Below are 7,789 nucleotides of genomic sequence, written 5' to 3' on the forward strand. Positions count from 1 at the left end.
ATTTCAGGCACCTTAACAATTCAGCAGCTGCTTCGTTTGAAGCATGCTGACAACCTCAGTCCCATGAGTGCAATGATGGGGTGATGAGTTCGAGGCCTCCAGCAGTATTACTAGAACTTTGATTTTCTTTCTTTCTTTTTTTTTTTACAAAGGTTTCATCCCCTAACAGTATTATATTGGTTTAGTGGGTGACCTGTGCAGATGATAGCCACACTGCAACCATCTATTCTGTTAAAAAGAGGAAATGTGGCATAAAGCATGCATGTCTAGCCACAGCCAGGTTGTTAACTGTAATAAGAACCTGGCTATGACAGCACAACATGATCATCTGGACAGAGCTTCTGCATTTACTCGTCTTAAAATACTCTTTATGCAGTCACTTAAGGTAGGTGTGCATGTCTGTGCATCTACGGTGGGCACTGCATGCTTGTTTAACATTTCCTTCTTCTATCACCATAACTGCAGCCTGGTTTTTGCCTTTTCCAACCCACACTCAGAAGCAGACATCCAACTTGTGCATGCGGTCTCTTATCTGTGGTGTTTACTCTCATACTGTATCCTGCCAGAGCATATTCGTCATGCAGGTGGTCATTATTTCTGAAAGCGAAATTGTGCATCTCGGAGGAGCGATGCATGCGGGGCATCACTTTCACTCTGTAAACTGTATTCACTCCATAGTAGGTGTTTGTAAGACCAACGAGAGCAACTTGCCGCCATGCAGAATGGATTTAATTTGTATTTTTCCATAAACTCAGTCATCCCACGGAGTTCTCGCAAATAGATCTTTTGAGCATTTCAGACGGTGCCATGTCCTCTGCTTTCAAAACCCGAGCACTCTGGGGAAATTAAATCATAACAGGTCCTTCAGTGCCCCCATCAGGATCTCTCTGGCACCTCCATCCACCTCTTTTCATCTCTTTCATCTTCAAAAATCTCATGCTTATTCAATTTGATTCTGGCTTCTCCACCACAACATCCTTTTTTCCCCTCTTACTCTCTCCCTCGCTCGCTGTTGTTAAACTCCCAGAGTATTGCCGCTGGGCGAAGCCATTAAGAAACGGCAAACAGCTATGTCGAGTCGGCAAACACTGGTGTGCATACAGGTGGTGCAGAGCTAACAGACAGGAATCATTACACTGCTCTACTCTGATCGCTGCTATTCCTCTGGGACTGAGCGCGCTCGGCATATGTACAGATGGGAACACACACACAGACACACACACACTGGTAGAGATTAAATCATATGTGGGTAACAGGTACATGAAAATATGTCAATACATGTACAAAGGTACACACAGGAAGTGAGAATCAAATTGTTTTGTCCAAGAACAAATGAAAGAAGGATAAGAAGCCACAGTAAGGGAAAAACAAGAAGAGAGCAAGCCAAGAAGAAAGGCAAACCTAAATCTCCACTTGTTATTGCACCTGAGGCCAGAGAGTCGGCTCGCTCGGCAGGCTGGCTAATGGTGCGACATTCTCCAGCATATTTCACTGGACACGTTTAAATTTGCTGCTGCTCTGACCTAGTCATAGCACATCTCTTCCTCATTTGTCCTCTACGTCTGTGTGTGTGTGTGTGTGTGTGTGTGTGTGCAGAAAGGATAATGACTGCATTGATCAGAGACGTCCCCAATGGGTGGTCTTGTTCCGTCAAGGCTGAGAGAAAACGAGAGAGCGAGCGAAAAGAGAAAGGGAGAGCGGGCGAGCGAGCGGGGCCAGAACGGGATGCCCTCTGTGGCAACCCGCCTCGACGCATTAGCCAATCAAATATCCATCTTGGCTGTCGCCTCCCTGCTCCACGCACACTATCAAAAAGTAATCTGCGGCGCTGTTTTTAATCGCCCGTCATGTCTCTGTTCCTTCCTTCCTACATCATTTCCTCGCTACTTCTTAAAATAATCGTCTTTATGTCCAGGATAACACAAAGAACAGCACGGGGTGAGTGCGGATGTGTCCACGCAAGGGCCCGATAGATCTCTGAAAGTATGAAAAGCATGTGATTCGGATACTCTGGCCTTGACAGGTCAACAGATCTCAACATGGGTGCCATGTTAAGCAATGTTTTCCATCTGCATCAAACAGTTAATGAGGGGATATTTTCATTATGGTTCCTGAAACGATGGGTATTTTGGGTATTTCAGCCACTGGTATGAGCATATCTTGAAAGAGCAACTAACCAACTGACCAATTAGGAACACCAAGACAGGGTAAGTGAAAAGCTTCAAAAACAGTCACTGCTTGAAAAGTCTACATCCTATCAAAAACAAATAAAAGTTTGAGCAGACAAAAAACTTTTTTGGGGGTTTCTAGAGAATTCTTGTACATCCATCCGGCCGTCATTTTCTTCATCATTTTCCTCCTCTTGCAGGGAGCTGGAGCCTATCCCGGCTGTCCTAGTTGCGTACCTTTTAGTTTAAGGCTGTCCAGGGTGTGCCCTGCCTGTCATGAAGGCTTGGTTAGGCTCCATCCTGCAAAAATTCTTGTAGTGAGCTTATTTCTGCTGGGAGCGATCGTTATTCGTACTCACTTCCTTACTTGAAGGACTGTTGATGAACAGATGGACACACTTGATCAGACGATCTTCTTCACAGAGAAGAGAATAGAGTGTAAAGAAGGAGTAGTATTATTTTATTTTTGTACGTACTTATTTTTAATAATGGAGTTGGCATGTTCTCCCTGTGCCTGGGTGGGTTTCTTCCTACAGTCCACACAAATACATACTAGGCAATTCTACATTAGTTGTAAGTGTGTAGTGGATCGAGCAGTGAAGGAACATCAGACGCAGGTTAAAGTTAAAAAAAAAAAGGCTTTTTATTTAACCGCAAAACAAACTTGGTTAAACTGACTGAAAAGCTGACAGCAAACAATACTACTAACTCAAAGAAACCAGCCTACCTGAATAAGACAAAGGGGAAACATAAATAGTGGCTGATCAGCTCATAAAAACACACAAATACCCAACTGAAATTAACATAACAAATTCCATTTCCCCCCCCCCCCCCCATGATCCAGAGTATTGGTATGACCCAATTTGCAGTTCTCCATATAGGCTTGCTCCGCCCCTTTTCCACCTCTTAGCTCATCAACCAAGACACTGGAGCAGCTGCCACTGAGGTAACTCAGAAAACAAAAAGATTAAATCATACATAACACTGTAAACTAAAATGTGAGCACTTATTTTTGAATACGGTATTATGTATTGTATAAATGAATTAATTCTAAACCAAAACCAGTTCTTTATTATCCTGTAAATTAAATCCTGTATCTAAAGAAAGAAAAATGTAAATGTAGTGTTATATTTAAACCTCTATTGTAACACTATTACCATTGTGTGGCTGTAACTGCAGCCATCACATGTAGGCTCCAAACCTTTGCAACTGTGAAATGAATAAGCAGTTAATTAAATGAATGGATGGAGTTATAGATAATTACAGATTCTGATGTGTAATCTGAATTGTTTATTTATTACTTTTGAAATGAGTTTTTATGCCAATTGATCATTCATCACAATAAGCTTCCTATGTCATCATTTTTTATTTATTCTATTCAGTTGTGTACAGTATCTTATTCTTATTCTCATCATCTTATCCTATTCCAGTGTTTTTTTTAATTTTTGCTATGTAACTTTGCACTGTCCACTTTCTGCTATAACAAAACAAATTTCCCATGTGTGGGACTAATAAAGGTTATCTTATCAGATTTTAAGATGGGGCAATTCATCAGCTTGCACTCTGTGCACCAGTGACCCAGTGCACTCATGGTGTCATAGCTTTGCTGTTCTAATAGAAGGCAACATATGCAACTTAACTTTAAATCAATAGCTCAGTAACTGCTCAGTCACACTAGGGCAGGGGTGTCCAACTCCAGGCCTCAAGGGCCGGTGTCCTGCAGGTTTTGGATAACATTCGGGGTCAACACACCTGAATCAAATGATTAGTTCATTACCAGCAATCTGGAAAACTTGAAGACATGTTGAGGAGGTCATTTAACCATTTAAATCAGCTGTGTTGGATCAAGGGCACGTCTAAACCTGCAGGACACTGGCCCTTGAGGCCTGGAGTTGGACACCCCTGTCCTAGGGTAAAAATAAGACAGCAACCCCCACGCAACTAAAACACTAGTGATTGTGTTCAATTTTTTTCACATTGTGGGACTGATTGCAAGTATCTGTGATCTTTCACCAAATGTGGGGGACTTCCAGAAGTTTAGCATGCAACACCCTCAGCTTTGGCTGCCCACTTTTGATTGCAAAGTAACCCATCTACAAACAACTGCAGTCCAAGTCTGACTGACTGGCGAAGGTTTGCAAATGACTGCCATGTAATTTATAAACATGGATTGCGCAAGTCCGTTTGCGGTTATCATTTGTGACTTGTTTCTTTGCCATTGGGGATTCGACTCAGCTGGCTGCCAACTGGTTGCATTCTAGTTATATTCAAACATAAAAGCAAGGTTGCTGTCCTGAAGCAGCTGCGTCACTATTTGTGGAGAAATGTCTGAATTTATATTTCAGATCTATGAGGTTCTTGCTGAACTTTCTTTGTATGAACAACAACAGATTTGCGATTTTCACCAGTTTATCACAGTCAACTTTTGTATTAGCGCGATATAATATGCAGCTTCACCCTATTCATTCAGACTGATAGCAGACTGACTGCTTCTTATTGCCGTATTATTGCTATCTTGACGCACTAAATTCACTTGAAAGATGGAGAACTGACTGCGAGTGGTCCCCATCTTTGATGCAACCACTTCTTATCCTGACAGTTCTCATATAAAGCTGTTTTCCCATTACTCTTCACTACAAGCACTTAAATGTTACTGATCACACACATTAATGCTGAAACAACAGAATTAAGTAGAATGATGTTATGCTTTTAAGTAGTTTATTTAATCAAAAACGATCAATAACTCAAAAAGTCAGAAAATGGAAAAAAGAATATTTTTAAATTTAAATAGATTAAGTTGCATCACTTAATCTATTTAATTACTGTGCACTTACTGATGGTTAAAGAGTATGAGACTAAAAACCTGTGGGCTATTTTCCCACCTCCCATTGCTTCAATTATGCAGTTTACAGCAGAATTTATTCAGCAAAAACGCATTTGTTTAAGAGCACTGTGGTATTTTTTTCCACAACACATATGCATTAACTGATGTCTTCTTCTGACTTTCAGAATCGGGTTGTATACGGAGGATCTAGTCATCGCTCTTTTCATCGGGGGGAAAAAAAAGGTACAACACTTTGAGGCCTGACAGCTCTGGAGTTCCATTAAGAATTCTTCTAAATTTACAGTGAGAGCAAACCGCCACAGCTTGCCGCCCACAGAAACAAGGCAATCACTCACCTCAGCCCCTCTATGCAGCCAGACAGGATTCGCGAACACACAAAGATTCAAAGAGAAATGTTCACGAATACACACACACACACACACACACACACACACAAATTCACAATATATATACACACTCACGCAAAACCAGCGGAGAGTGCAGATGATGGTGCACACAAGTTCAGCTTCTCAAAGTTCCGTATGCAGGTGTCGATGTATGTCTATGTGTTAGGGCATGTGTGGATAAGGATCTGTCACGGAAAAAGGTTGTGCTTGCTGCCACTGCAAACAAGAAGTGTTGAATCTGGGCCTCAAACCACCAACCAATCTGAAACATGCTCCACCTTTGAGGCAGATGCACACTGAGGAGAAGCCTCATGGTTGCACTCAAACGAACGCCCGCCATTAATCCCTTTCTAGCGTAAAACGCATAGATACCTCTTCAACATTCACAGCTGCTTCTGTTGGGCTTGACATACATTCCTTTTTCTTCTTTTTTTTTTTTTACATTTATTTTAAAGACCTTAAAGGATTTTGCTGTTTAGTTTTGATGACATTCAGAAATACTGGATTTTCTTTGGATTCCAGTCTGTTCCCCGTGCGCTCCCCTGAAGGAGCGGGCAGGTCATTAAAAGTCAGGGCATGTGTCACGACGCCTGCCGGAGCGGTAGAAGGACCCCATCTCATCATCGGCGATATGTTTCTGTACTTGTGGCTCAGAAAAGCTTCAGATAACAAACAGGAAGGGAAAACAGAACCTGAAAGGCAGAAATAGATGTAAGCAGAGAGAGAGAGACGAAAATAAAAGAATGAAAAACGGAGATTGAGTTGCGAATGACGACCGTATCGGAATCAGATGAAACAAGTTTACGTTTCCACGATTCCATCACAAATAGACACGAGCAAGAAATGGCAAAAAAAAAAAAAGCCAGTAAATCTCCTGCTGTCTCTCTAGAGCTTGTCTGATGTCTCCCGGGCACGTATGAATATTAAATGGCCTCTTGTAAATCAAACAATGGTGTGTTAGTGAGCACTGAAATAGAATTAGTTGGGAAAGGGCAGATAATAAATTGACTCTCTTTTCACAGCCAAAGCCAAAAAAGCTTCTCCCCACGTGAAAAAGATACAGCCAGAGTACTACAGGGTAAAGTGTTGGAGAGGCCTAATGGCTTCGATTTTTTCCCCCTTTTCTCTCAGCCTTTCCATCTCCCCCCTACACACACTCACTCTTATCAAAAGGTTTAATAATGATAGCAAGCAGAGCATTACTGCTGGTTTGATCTCATCATTTCACGCATGCACACATTCCTTCGCTCTACCGCGAAAAAGGTTACGCACTAGAAAAGATAAAGCGTATACACTCGGATGCAGGTGTCTTTGCATGCATGCACCTGGCGAAAAAAAAATGCTATAGCTGGATGCAATGCGATAGTTTCGTTTTTGTGTGTATTTCTGGATGATTGTGGGCTGATTTTCCTCTCAGGTGCAACCTTGGATTGTGATGCAGTGAGGAGAAAGAAGAGAGAAAGCAACAGACATGAAGGGAGGAGAGAGAGAGAGAGGTAGGTGATACAGGTGAGAGAGAAAATCAACGAGCTCTCACACAGAGACAATCAATAAGCTCTCTTCTCAGTCTATTTCCTATGGGCTGGCCTCAGTAATAGCATTGTGCCAAAGCCGTGTGAGTGCAGCCTGGGAATAGGTTCAGGGTGATGTGATAGCAAAGTATGAAGGCAGCACTGCTGACTGGGACTCACACTAATTGTTACCTTTGTCATAAAAAGGGCAGAGAAATCACTGGGAGGACTGTGGTAGAGATTTATGGAGGCCTACCGGCACAGAGGGGTGCATGGAGATGAGGAGAGAAGTATTGTTATCCACGGCTTGGTTTTCTTTGACGTGAATGCAATATTTTTGTGTTGGGCTTATTAGATTTAGCCAGCTCATCATACACCACCAGGATTTTTAATCAATAACATGGTGAAATTTTGCTGTGTGAGACAGAGCACAGCGGCAGAGGATAGAAATCAGATGCTAATGCAATGGGAGCTGTTTGTGTTAAACTTTATAAAACTATAACATTTTCTAACTTTATTATCGATCTCATTCATCTCCACTCATTCATCGCAGGGCTATCTGATTATTGATTATTTATCTCTTAGAAAGGGAGATGAAAGGTAGCCTAAATATAAAGCAATGTCTGAAGCTAGCATGAGCCAAAAACAAAGCTAGCTTCTTTTTTGCTGTGCTCAGTGTTTTAACAAGTCATCTAAAGATGTGCTCTTGAACATTTTTAGACTAGCAATACACCAAATAACGTGTATTATCACTTCTAATAAATGCACTGAGACTTTACAGTTACCCCCAGGTAAAACATTTAGTAGCTTTTAGCTTTTAACAGCCTGTTGTTTTATACACAGCACAGATGAAGTCCATAGCAGGGCTAGAGTGAGTAT

At 41.7% G+C, this 7,789-nt stretch overlaps 1 long non-coding RNA gene across 1 annotated transcript; it reads left to right on the forward strand.

Annotated features, from left to right (window-relative positions):
• The first annotated feature begins 3,080 nt into the window (after window positions 1-3,080).
• LOC147310531 (uncharacterized) lies at window positions 3,081-6,894 on the forward strand. Its single transcript, XR_015125583.1, has 3 exons — window positions 3,081-3,114; window positions 5,178-5,235; window positions 6,817-6,894. It is a non-coding gene; the product is annotated as an uncharacterized LOC147310531 (long non-coding RNA).
• Window positions 6,895-7,789: the final 895 nt, after the last annotated feature.

The sequence above is a fragment of the Aulonocara sp. 'chitande type north' Nkhata Bay genome, linkage group LG17 (assembly GCF_057382095.1).
Source record: "Aulonocara sp. 'chitande type north' Nkhata Bay isolate Kocher_YH1m ecotype deep benthic linkage group LG17, A_spYH_male_GT1.1, whole genome shotgun sequence".
Taxonomy (NCBI): Eukaryota; Metazoa; Chordata; class Actinopteri; order Cichliformes; family Cichlidae; genus Aulonocara; species Aulonocara sp. 'chitande type north' Nkhata Bay.